Source organism: Pinus tabuliformis, chromosome 9, assembly GCF_031772625.1.
Source record: "Pinus tabuliformis cultivar Carrire ecotype Pingquan chromosome 9, CPIR1, whole genome shotgun sequence".
NCBI classification, from domain to species: Eukaryota; Viridiplantae; Streptophyta; class Pinopsida; order Pinales; family Pinaceae; genus Pinus; species Pinus tabuliformis.
The window spans coordinates 1,517,068,013-1,517,082,144 of record NC_142307.1 but is presented as its reverse complement, the minus strand read 5'-3'; the positions used below and the strand labels follow the sequence as shown (position 1 = coordinate 1,517,082,144).

The 14,132-nt window shown below is 36.0% G+C and overlaps 1 pseudogene; it reads left to right on the top strand.

Moving 5' to 3' along the window:
- The first annotated feature begins 3,118 nt into the window (after nt 1-3,118).
- The window catches only part of LOC149154357 (uncharacterized), a 57,421-nt pseudogene continuing 46,407 nt past the window's right edge, over nt 3,119-14,132 (top strand).

Genomic DNA, 14,132 nt, shown 5'->3' with positions numbered 1-14,132 from the left:
ATCATTTTTCCAAGTATGTTGTCTTTGTTCCAACAAAGATACCTTATGGATCCGAGAAGACTGCGGAGTTGTTCTTCAAGAACATAGTAAAGTATTGGGGAATGCCATTGAGCATTGTGTTGGACCGAGATCTGTGTTTTATAGGCAGATTTTGGACCACGTTGTTCAAGCTAGTCGAGGTAGATTTGATGATGAGTTCGAGTTACCATACACAGAGAGATGGACAGACTGGGAGAATCAACGCACAACTGGAGGACTACTTGAGACATTATGTGATGGCTAATCAGGATAATTGGCATGAACTCTTGGATGTGGCTCAGTTTATCTACAACATACAGAAGAGTTCTGCAACAGGGTATAGTCCATTTGAGTTGGTGAATGGACAGATGCCAGTCGCTCCGCATACTGTAGTGACGGAAGGTTTTTTGAGGAGTTCTCATGTAAAGAAGTTCATGAAGGCTTAGGATGAGACCTTAGAGTTGACACGGTTGCGCTTGCACGAAGCTGCAAGGAGAATGAAGAAATGGGCAGATAAGGATAGGCGAGATGCACACTTCAGTGTGGGAGATATGGTTTTTCTCAGGATTACCGGAGATCAGTTTCAACCACCTAAGGGGACTGCGAGATCTTTGACAAGGAAGTATGAGGGGCCATTTCGGGTTAAGAAGTGAGTGGGGGACGTTGCCTATGAGCTGGAGCTTCCGTGCCACATGCATATGAAACATTCTATTTTCCATATCAGTCATTTGAAAAAATGTCGACTTGATGCAGAACATCTAGACAGCCTGGAACCACCGAGGGGACCAGCCATGATTGTTGACAGACCAAACCTTGAGTTTGAGATACCATTCCTTGGACACATTGTGGGTCAAGGGTACATATGGATGGAGCCGAATAGAGTGAACCTGATCGAGGATTGGGTTGAACCGAAGAATGTCCATGATATGAGGGTGTTTTTGGGCATGACCAACTACCAACGGAAGTTTGTAGAGGGGTATTCCAAAGTAACATCATCACTGACAAACCTTCTGAAGAAGGACAAGTGATGGATTTGGATGGACAAATGTCAGTTGGAATTTGATGATTTGAAGAAGAGGATGGTTTCAGCACCGATATTGAAGTTTCCGAACTTTGAGCGACCATTTGAGGTACACACAGATGCTTCATATTTCTCCATAGGAGGGGTTCTTATGCAAGATGGGCATCCGGTGGTGTACGAGGGTCAGAAGTTGCAGGATAGAGAACGAAGGTATCTGGTCCATGAGAAGGAGATGATTGTGATCATCCACTAGTTGCAGGTATGGAGGCATTACCTGATCGGGAAACCTTTTGTTGTCAAGACTGACAACGTTGCAGCAAGTTATTTTGCATCACAACCAAAGTTGTCAGCGAAGCAGGCTCGTTGGTAGGACATCTTGGCAGAGTTCGACATGACTATTGAGCACTGTCCAGGTAGACTCAATGCAGTTGCAGATGCCCTTAGTAGGAAGGGACAACTAGCAGCATTGGAGGGGGAAGAAGACGGGGCAGCACAAAGTAGGAGTCAAGTACAGATGATAGAAGAGATGCAGAATAAGCTCAAGGAAAGCATTAAGATTGATACTCAGGCGCAGAATATAGTGAAACAGATAAAGGAGGGGAAGACACAGAAGTTTTTTCTCCGAGATGGATTCTTGTTCTTTGGAAACCGACTCTATGTTCCAAAGTCATTTGGGCTTAGGAGGCATGTTTTGAAGGAATGCCATGATTCTCCGTGGGCTAGACACCCAGGGCAGCGTCATTCTTTGGCATTATTGGAGAGAGGATTCTTTTCGGGAGAGATGAGAGAGGATGTGGAGGAGTATGTACATACGTGCATCATTTGTCAACAAGACAAATTAGATACTTAGAGGCAAGGAGGTCTGTTGTAGCCTTTACCAATTCCAGAGAGACCATGGATGAGTGTCTCGATGGACTTCATCACTGAGTTACCACAGGTACAAGGGTATAACGGAATCATGGTCGTGGTCGATCGTTTTTCCAAGTATGTTGTCTTTGTTCCAACAAATATACCTCGTGGATCCGAGAAGACTACAGAGTTGTTCTTCAAGAACATAGTAAAGTATTGGGGAATGCCATTGAGCATTATGTCAGACCAAGATCCACGTTTTACAGGCAGATTTTGGACCACGTTGTTCAAGCTAGTTGGGACAGATTTGTTGATGAGTTCAAGTTACCATCCACAGAGAGATGGACAGACCGAGAGAATCAACGCACTACTAGAGGACTACTTGAGACATTATGTGACGGTTGATCAGAAGAATTGGCCTGAACTCTTGGATGTAGCTCAGTTCAACTACAACATGCAGAAGAGTTCTACGACAGGGTATAGTCCATTTGAGTTGGTGAATGGACAGATGCCAGTCGCTCCGCATACTGTAGTGATGGGAGGTTTTTTGAGGAGTCCTCATGCAAAGAAGTTCATGAAGGCTTGGGATGAGACCTTGGAGTTAGCACGGTTGCGCTTGCACGAAGCTGCAAGGAGAATGAAGAAATGGGAAGATAAGGATAGGCGGGATGCACACTTCAGTGTGGGAGATATGGTTTTTCTCAGGATTACCAGAGATCAGTTTCAGCCACCTAAGGGGACTGTGAGATCTTTGACAAGGAAGTATGAGGGGCCATTTTGGGTTAAGAAGCGAGTGGGAGAGGTTGCCTACGAGCTGGAGCTTCCGCGCCACATGCATATGAAACATCCTATTTTCCATATCAGTCATTTGAAGAAATGTCGACTTGATGCAGAACATCTAGACAGAGTGGAACCATCGAGGGGACCAGCCATGATTGTTGATAGACCAAACCTTGAGTTGGAGAAGATTTTGGATCTTCGAACAACAGGAATTGGGAGCCACATAAGACGGGAATTTCTTATCAGATGTAAGGATGCACCGGAGGAAGAGAGCCAGGAAACGGAGGACTCACTTTGGAGATGGAAGCGAAAGATTGTGAAGTACGACAGGAAGCTACGAAGGATAGCCGGATTGCCAAGGATGACAATTACCTTAGGTGGGGGAGAATGTAGCACCCACAGGTTGTTATGGCATTTGGGCGCACCCACCGGGTGTGTTTAACCGAGGAAATGGAGAGCGAGCGACGGGCGACTTGGCGAACGGCGGCAAGTTGGGCATGCGACTTGGTGAGTGGGCGCACGCCCGACGAAGGTGACGAGCTGGCGAGTGAGAGGCAAACATGAAGTCGTGTGGTGGAAATGTGGCTAATTGTTGGCACTGTGAAGTTTATAGGCGGGTGGGCAATCCCGGGTGCGGGCGCCCTACCCCGAGCCGATGGAGAAACATAATGTTAAAAACATGAACGGTGGGTCGGCTTGGCCTTTGGCCGAATCCCCCACCCGACGAGCCAAACATATATATATCGGAGGATTTGAGAGTTTGGAAAGGAAAGTCGAAGTGCGAGCATCTCACAAAGGAGTTTTGCGGTGAGGAACCACTTTGTGGAGGATGAGATGCGCTCACACGACGGGTGATAAAACTGGTCGCAGCATTTGATGGTGAGGCCGCGAGCAGGCGACTCGAGGTAGGAGCACTCGCCGGGTGAGGCGGTTGTGCGAAGGTTGCGACAGGGCAACTCGAGGCGTGGGTGCTACGGGTGGAACGACGGTTGCGGCGGGCAGCTGTCGTGCAGTAGCAAATGGTGGTTGTGGTGGGCAGCGGTTGTGTAGAGGTAAACGGTGAATGGTGCAAGGTGTGGTAGGGAGGTGTGCCCGAAGGCAAAATGGGTGACACGACTCGCGGACAGAAGAGCCCAAGCTGAACGATAGAAACGAGTTGGTGAACTCGTGGGTGAGGCTGAATGGTGCAGCGGCCAATGCTCGAGCTGCACTACAGCCGAATGGTGAAAAATTGTATAAACGCCAGTTGAGGCTTTTCTCCTGGTTGCTGTAAAACAGAATTAATAATATAATTCTTACTTGCATATATTGATGTGTCTTCTGTTGTTGAATGTTTATTTAATGTTATTCCGCACATTAAATGTTTAAAATGGTTAATGAGATGAATGTTAGGCGTAGTTCGGAAAACACGTTAACAAATGAAAAAGTTGGGTGTTTGGCCGATGCCGCACATTGGGCAATTCACGAAAAAAGAATTTGGGGTGTGACGCTATTGGTTTGGTGGTAGCAGGAAATTCCTCACACATCGTTATGGGAGGGCTCTCACTTGTCCCGGGTTCGAAGGTAAGCCATGGGCATATGTATAGTGGGGTGCATTAATGGGAAACTATCTGGGTTGTATGTTCATGTATGTATGAATAACGGTATAGCCGTAGTCTAACAACTATGTTTTTTTGCTTTGAAAGTTATAAAAATTCCAGTCATATTTTGAAAACTCTGGTAAGGATTTTTGTAAATCCAAGTAAACGCTGTTAAAATTCATAATTTTAAGTGTTCTAGAAATTTTTGATGGTGCTGAATCTATTTCCACCATCAAAAGCATGATTCAAACACTGCATCTACAAAAAATTTTGATTTTCTTTTACCAAATTCCGACATTTTTCAGTGTGACAATTCCTCCACTCAATAAATGACTCCATATAAATATACACATAAAACCTCCCTAGAATTACCATGAATATCAAACATTAAATATCATATAACATTGGAAATAAGGCGGGCCACATATAACCAATTCGCAGTTATTGGCGCATCGAAGGCGTCTGTAAAAGTAATCGACAAACCGCTCAAGCCGTGCCCGTGGGAGAGCTGTAGGAAGAGACACGTTTTGTTGTCCATTAGATACGGCAGAGAACGTGTCGCGGCAATTCCGCACACCACCGGATCTTTCATGATGCCGAATTTTACGCCTTTCAAATCGCTTGTTTTATTATTTTAAAATTACTTATCATTATGTATATATTTTCAAAAGAGATTTTAAGAGATTTAATTTAATTATTAATAAAGAGGTGGATTGTATTCGCTTGTTTTATTATTTTAAAATTACTTATCGTTATGTATATATTTTCAAAAGAGATTGTAAGAAATTTAATTTAATTATTAATAAATAGGAGGTGGATTGTATTGATTAAAATTTCATATTAATATTTAAAAATAATTTTAGTAAGGTTATTAAAAGTTTGAGATTCGTTTAAAAATGGTTTTGTTATTTTTGGTTTTTAATAAATAAATTAATTAAAAAATGTCAGGGTAAGTTATAGTTTTTTTAACATGTGATAGTAGTAAGTTATAATATTGTAGTTGTTTTTTGAACATGTGGTAATAGTAAGTTACGATATTGAAACAAAGTTTTTATCTAAATTAAAAATATTTATGATAAAGTAAAAAATAATATTTCATTGAAAATCTTAATAGACATTTTTGAAATGTAATTTTTTTACTCAGTGAAAAATCTATCATAACTCAATTACCAATCTACCACCTAATATCCACTAATAATGCGTAAAGAGCTAAGTTTTTACTCTTGCCCTATACTTTTTTTTGCGCGTTTAGTTATTTTATATGTTTAATTCATTTAATATTCAAATCCAATTTATATTATTGATATTTATTATAACTTAAATATTTTATAAAAAAATTGTGCTTTTGCCCTAGAGAGTTTTGGAACTCTTTTAAGGAATTATTTGTACATGTTTCGTTGACGTACAGTTGGAAACTCTTAAATCACAGGTTTACAGCGAAGCGGTTATATTTTTATGTGGGAAGAAGGCTCAGATATTCATTCATTCAGTTGTCATTCCATCAAACGTTGTTAAAGGTAAGCCCACAATGATTGTGGATTAGAGGAAACTGTAGTCAGATTCTTGTGAGCTTCGCACTTCATCCTATATTTTATGAAAGGGTTGTCAATTTTTTTGGTAGCTATGCAATGATAAAATACATTCAATCGTTTCTTAAAATCTATATATATTGAGGAAATATATCTCATATTTTTATTATAATGATATAAATAATTAAGAAAAGGTTAATTGTGAAAGCTTTGCTACGAAAATAATTTTTTCCATCTTTATTATTTAATATTTTTCTTAGTGTTATTTTGTGATAATGAAACCATGATAAAATTATGGAAAAGAAAAATTATATAATTATTTAACTATTGCAAAGTCTAAACATCTAAATTAATTACATAATGGATTAGGATTAATATTTGCGGAAAATATCTAAAGCGAAGAGGTATGGCTATGATTAATCATTGTCATTTATGGTTAAACATAGTCAACTGTATACAATATGGACAACTATGGCCAACATGGTAAACTATGACCAATATGGTCAAACATGGTCAACCATTGTCAACATGGGTACCATGCTCAATCATGGTCGACCAGTGATTTATAGGTAAATGATGCCATATTGCAACTTTGAAATGTGATAAAAAATAAATGATGTCACCATGGCTTTCAGGGTCAGCCAAGGTCGACCATAATCATCTATAGCTAAACACTAACAAGAAAACATGGCGTTGCAGTGTGACAAAAAAAATTGATGTCATAAAGTGAAGAACAACACATGTAGTCACATTATGACATCGTAATATGACGAACAAAAATTTATGTCATACTCACGAAAAAAAAAATGTTGCATTGTGATGCAGAACAAATGACTTGGAATGTGATAAACAAAAAATGACATTGCATTATGACGAACAACAAAAAATGTTTTCTATATCAAACAACAAATGACATCAAATTGTGATGAACAACAAACAAAGTTATGAAATGAAGAAGACAAAATGCCATATTATGGTGAAAAATAGACATCATTACAATATGGTAAATAAGAGACACCGTCATAAAGTGACAACTAATAGATGTCATCACAATGTGATGAAGAATACATGTCATAACAATGGGATGAAAAATAGATGTCATTGCAATGTGACGAATAACTAATGATGTCATAAAATGATGAACAACATACGCCATTGCAATATGATGAACAACATATGTCATCACAATCGGAAAAAAATGATGTTGCAGTGTGATGAATAAATATCGACATCGAAATGTGATGAACAAAATCATTGTCAACCATAGTTAACCATGTTTAACTAAATCAACCATGATTTACATTTAGATGACCATGATCATCCATGCTCAAGCATAGTCAACTGTAGTCAACATGGTCAATAATGGATAAACATGGTCATCCATAGTCAACATAGGCATCATGGTTAGCCATGGTCAACCATGAACATCTATATGTAAACATTAACAACTCTAGTAAACTAAGTAGACCCATAATCAACCATGTGTGCCCATTGTGAATCATACCTTGACTATACTCAAACATTGTGAAACTAGATGAATCATGGTTAAACAATGTTAACAAGTCTAACCATGATCAGCCTTGTTCAACCATGGTAAAATAAGCTCATCCATAGTTTAGCATCTTCATCAAGGGTTAACCCTAGTTAAGCATAGTCGACCATGGACAACATGGTCAACATTCATTGACCATGGCCATAGATGGTCAACCATGGTCAATCATGGTTAATATGGTCAAACAATGGAAAAATATGTTCCACATGCACTACCATGTTCATCTATGGTTAGCCATGGTTAAACATCATTAAACCAAGGTCAGTTATGGTTTTGATGGTCAAGGATTGTCAAACATGGCTAACACGGTCAACCATAATCAATAATAGTCAACTATAGTTAAATAATTACAATCATGGTCAACCATACCTTTCTCATATTTAAATATAGCCAACCAAGGTGAACCATGGGAAAAATGGTCAAACCATGGTCAACCATTTTTAACTTGTTCAACCATGGTAAACCATTTTCACCCATGCTCAACATGGTGAAATATGGTCAAAATCAACCATAGTCAATTATAATCTACATCAACTTCTTTAGTTTAACATAGACAACCATGGTCACCCATAGTTAACCATTTGTTGACCATAATCTATCCTTCTCCACCAAAGATTTACCAGATTTTAACCATAATAATTCAAGCTCAAACATAATCACGATCCTAATCAATCAAACATAATCAACCATGGTCATTGATGCTAAATCATACTCAAACATAGATAGCATGGTCAACCATGGTCAAGATAGCCAAGCATGATTAAACATGGTTAAATCGTCATTCAATAATGGTCAACATGGCCAACCATGGTCAAACCTTCATTTAATAATAGTCAACATGGTTAATCATAACCAACCCATAATTAATTGTTTGTTGACCATAATACACACTTCTCAATGATAACTTTATCATATCTAGCCATTGTAAACCGAATTCAACCATAGTCAACCATGGTATATAGAACCTACTCAGAAATGTCGCCATCAACTAGCACACCTATATTAATAAAATAGTTGATATATATCGATCAATGTTATTTCACATATTTTTTATAAAAATCAATACAACTATTTTTAAAAAATAAAAAATGATATTGATCAATATATATCAACCACTTTATTAATAAATTATACTAATTATATTATGTTTATTTATTTATATGCCTACCTATTTATATTTAGTATTAAATTTAAACATTATTAAGTTTATAAATTGTTACATAGTATGATGAAAAAATATGAAAGAAACCTCTATATATAACATTAAAGTAAATGTCACAAAGAATTTCATGAGATTTAAGAGATGAGATATAAATCAAATATTTAAACATTTAGTGAATTTAACAATATTGAAAAAGTTATATTCCATTTAAATAACTTTATTTTAATATTTGGAGCTTTCTTTTGGTTTCTATATGTGAGGAAAACTTATTTGTAAAGTTTTATGTCACAGGAATATTTGTAAAGCCTGTCAATATAGGATTTTGTAAAATACTTTCAAATGATGTGTTTTACATTTGATTCGGAATCTTAATACACAAAAACACTAACGTTACTAATAAATATGTTGACTTGAGATTTTGATCGATCTTGTAATAATAAGATACCATTAATAAAATGAAAATTCAATTAATCGATCACATAAGAATGTTAATTCCTAACTCTATATATAGAGGATAATTGATTTTTTAATATTGAATTTTATTATAAATATGAGGGAAAAATGCAATTTGAATTAATTTACAATAATATAATATAACAAATGCTATATAGTAGTTAGTCTTTGCTGCTTAATTTAAATATAGTTACATTAAAGTAAAAATATTGAATTCAAGTTATTGCCAAGGTTTAGAATTCGATTAAATTTGTTTTTACTCATTGGTAATTTGAGGCATTTTGTTAATTGTAATTATGCATTTTTTACAGCGATAAACAACTTTGTTTCCAGTTGAAATATTAACTCATTCACATTTATTTTTGTCCACCATTATATTTTTATTAATATAATACATTTTAATAAAATAAATATAAATTAATAAATTATATAAATATATAAAATTATATATATAAAATTAACTCAAATATAAAATAATAAATTATTTATAAATAAATAAAGATATTTGAATTCATTATCATATTATATATATATATATATATATATATCTAAAACTTTAATGTATGTTTTTTTATATTTTAATGATATATTAACGCTACATTTAATTGTACACTATCCATATTTAATGATAATGCCGAAAAAATGAGAAGAAAATAATAGTGTATTCCTTGTAACTATATGATATGATTTTGCATGCCATAGTCACCAAAATAAGATTAATGAGTGTAATGCCAAAGCAAGCAAAGAATGAGTAATGAAAATGCCCATTTAAATATTCAGTATTTTTTGATGATTTTACAGCCCTAATAAATATTGAAAAGAAATTTGTATACCCAACTGCAATAAAACCAGATCAAAGTAATTTCAACCAATTACAAAATTTAATTTATAAAATTTGGAGAATGATTTTATTTAAAAAAATCAAATGAATACTTGGATTTCATTAATACATTGAAAAACATAAATAAAGTAATCAAATTTTATATCCAAAAATTTACTATCACCAGTGCTTCTGTAGGGCGAGAATGCATGGGAGGTGTGTGTTGTGTGAACAAAGATTGTGATTCGTACGTAACACTTCTATTTCTATTTAACGCTTAAGAAAATTGAGATCTATCAGAATGAATTAATGAGAAAAACCTTTCAGGACTCCATAGCCTTGGGCAATATAAAACTAGAGTCTGTATTACCATTATTTGATTATAATGAACTGAATATCTATCCTGACCTATTACACATGGAGAAACAAAAAGAACTGAGGTTAATCCATCTTGAAAGAAACCCATTCATGCATACCTTTTGCACGTTCCTGGCAGTAGCTTCAGGAGAAAAGACCAACTACAAGGCCTCGCAACGACAACTATACCCTTGCAACCTTGGTACTCCTGCAGATGGTGATGGTGATGTGAACCTTGTACTTTTGTGTACTTCTAGCTCATTAACCTATGCATTGAGAAATAACATGTTAAATTTGATGGCCAATCAGATTGCAAAAAAATAATTTAAAATATTGTTAAAAAATATTATATTTCAATATGAAAAATAAAGCTATAGAAAATCTACAAATATTTCCAGTCAACTCTAAATTAATATAAATTTCACTACAAACTCAATGCAATATCCATGCTTGGTGAGAGTGATAATAAATAAAAGAATGAAAATGCAACTAAGTAACAATGTAAGTTGGAAGATATATCTCTTGCAACATATTATAGTAAGAATAAAATATGAAAATGTAATTATTAGCAGGGATAATTTTCCTCCACTACTACCACACATGAATTTTAATTGAATTGTTTAAAGTATCTCTAGAAATAACACAATCTTATTCTTTAGCGTGCCTTTCTCTATAAACTTAGTAATTAATCTAAGATGAACCAATTATACATGAACCATAGCCTACCATTGAGGTTAGTACAAAATGAAATATTTAAGGGTTTGAAAGAAATCCATAACCACCATGGAAATCGTTATTTCAAATTGTATAAAATAAACATTTTAAATGAAACAAGATTAAACATATAGAAATACAGAAAATAAGAGTATGTAGGTTTTCATAATTATTCATATTGTTAGAAGCTTTTGCAAGAAAATTGTGTATGGGATTTTAAATGTCCAACATTTCGGGTGGACACTCCACCCATCATCAGGGACTAGAAAACTCATTGATGATGGGTGAAGCATCCACTCGAAATGTTGGACATGAAAAATCCCATACACAATTTTCTTCTGAAAGCTTCTAACAATATGGAAATTATTTTAGTAACTAGGGTGTATGCATATCATAAACTTTGAATATAGTCTTATTGACACTATGATCAACACCCTCCAAAAGTTTTCCCACACATGAATTGGAGCCTACTAAGGATCTCATGGTCTTTCACTTTAAGGTACCTTCAAGGTTGAATGATGTTTTGCAAATCATTTAATTCTTCTTCTCAAAGTTCAAACATTCAAAGTCACTTTCTCAAACATGCACAGTCCTAGTTGAACTCATGAGCATGCTTTCTTTATGAAAGCTTAAATAGGAACAACATTGTCTATCAAGAAAGTTCCTGGGTGATGTTCAACTCACGTCAAAAGTCAGTGCACTTTTGTTGGAAATCTCCCTCACTTTGATTCTATTTGTACATCTATTTCAGTGAGTTTTCTCAACTGTCACTTTTGCACACCATCACTTTCACATGTGTTGCTTTTATGTCCGTGATTATCACTTTTGCTCACTTTCACTTTAATAAGTGTTATAATCATGTTATATTCAGTCTAGCATGTGTCGCTTTCAAGGTCATTTGCATTTTGCAAGTGTTAACTTCATGTTTTCCTCCTGTCGCAAGTGTCACTTTTGTTGTTTTCACTCCTGCATGTGTCACAAATTTGCACATCACAAAAGTTAGTTCTTGTGCACTTTTCTACATTAGATGGTCTTACATATTAATATAATATGCACCAAATACATTTCTACAGGTTATCACACCTTTTGTTCATAGTCGTCACACCCTTCGTAACTTGTTTTCTAAGTGTCGTAATGTGTCATTTCAATTGTCACACTTAGAAAAAATGGTCGCTTTGCTATTGTTCAAGGTTTGATTGTTATCCATGAGTCTTGTGTATCCTTTTGGCTTTTATTCATGGTTCTATTTGTGTGATCCATATTTGAGTCGTGTTCAGATGCATTTCTCTCTTTTACTCTGTTGATCTCACACTTTTCCATTTCGGATCCCTTCTTGGTCCTTTAGCTATAACAACCCTCACCAAACATCCATAAAGGAAAAATAATAAGCATGGCCATGGGACATGTATTCCGAGTTGAATGTTGGGAAAAAACATAGTGAGGGGGATGACTTGTGATTAATTAATGGATATGGAAATTGGCAAATAAAATGACAAAGGCTTTGGAAAGACAAAATGGCATTAATTGGCATTTTATTTATGAAAATAATGGAAATTAGGAGAAAAGGAAGGTGAAAAGTGACAGGTTTCATGTGAGGAGGAAAATAATGGATAATTAAAGAAAATAGAGGCCTCATTAATAAAAAGGCTTCTGAGGATCAGTTCATGGTTTTTTGTGAGTTCAGACTTTTGCCAATTTTACCTTGGATCTCTCTAATCTTCTCTCTCTCGCTCGTACTCTTGGACACTTACAGTTTTATTGGAGCACTCTTGGAGGAGTGTGGCATACTTGGGATTTGGAGCAAGAAGGAAAAGGAAGAGTAATAAAGTTTAATAGGACATCAGGATCAATGACTACAATGGGTTTTTCTTGCAGGTACCAAGTTGCATGTATGATTTCCTTTCTAGTTTGGTATGCATGACACATGCATGTGGTTTCTTGGTCATGATATATCATTGGCATGGAGGATTGTCTGGATTGATAGTTTATTTTCATAGCCTTTCCATTTCCTAGATAGCCATGGTGTTGTGGGGGTCTTTCATTATGTATTCTGGTCGGTTCTCATGTTCCTTATGGTTGTGGGTTGAGTTACTAGTTCTCGGAAGCCTTGGTTGAAAAAATACCCTAAAAGCCCTGTAAAATCTTGGGTTCAGTTACCGATCCTGGAAGCCTTAGTTGGAAAAACACTCTGGAAGCCCTTGGTGGGTTGAGTTACTAGTTCTGGAAGCCCTAGGAAGCCCTAGTTGGACAAATTCTCTGGAAGCCCAACAACAATTTTGGGTTGAGTTACTAGTCCCAGAAGCCTTGGTTGGAACAAATACTCTAGGGCCTTGGACAATTTGGGTAGAGACCAAGTTGGTGATGGTTAGTGATGTCTAACCATGAGGTGGAATCACTAGTTGAGGGTTAAGGTGGTTTGTCCTCTGGAAGCCCTAGTTTGGTTTTGCTTGAGTTGTTTTATGAGATCCCACATTCATGCTTGGAATATGACATAGCGGTGATTCACTAAAATAAATATTTGGTTCAAACAATCTATGGTTAGGTGCTATGTGATAGTCCCAAACCTGGTTTCATTTTGCATATGTTAATAAGATATGTTTTCCCTCCTGTATTTTTTGGGTAAATATACATGTTCATATGTGGTTTTTATGGTTGTTATATCCTTGTTATTTATGTTGGTTATGAGTATGTTTTCTGACAAACTTGATGTGTGGCTCTCATCATGTTTTGATTTGAAAATGAATGAATAACGAATATATGACCTAACATATTATGTTACACCTATTGTGATACAACATCAGTGCTTCCTTATGATTCTCAGATAAATATGAGACCCCTATGCTCAGATATGTTGTTATGACATGTGGATTACATATTTGTGACATGTCTGACGAAATGTTTGTCATGGCTAGTATGGGTCCAGTCAAGTCATTGATCAAGTGTCTTCGTAAACACATTTGTTTCAATGTTATTTATCATTTTTTAATGTTTCCCGAAGTTCTGGGTAGTGGCAGGGTTGCTCGCTCAGAACTAGCTCAAAAATTCCATAGTTGGTGGCATGCCCTTACTGTGGGAGCATCTGGAAGGCCTCAATCACATGGATTGATTTTCATGGGAGCGGCTGGGGTCTAGGTCAGTGAAATGACAATTTGTCTCAAGGGTTGATCACCTGGAAAGGTTGGTTGGCTCCTGGAGGTTATGTAGCATGTGTGGAAGGTCAGAATGGTTTGGTTTGGTTAGTTCCACTTCCTTAACTATACACGGGGAGTTGAATCACATCATAGGATCCTCGTGTCA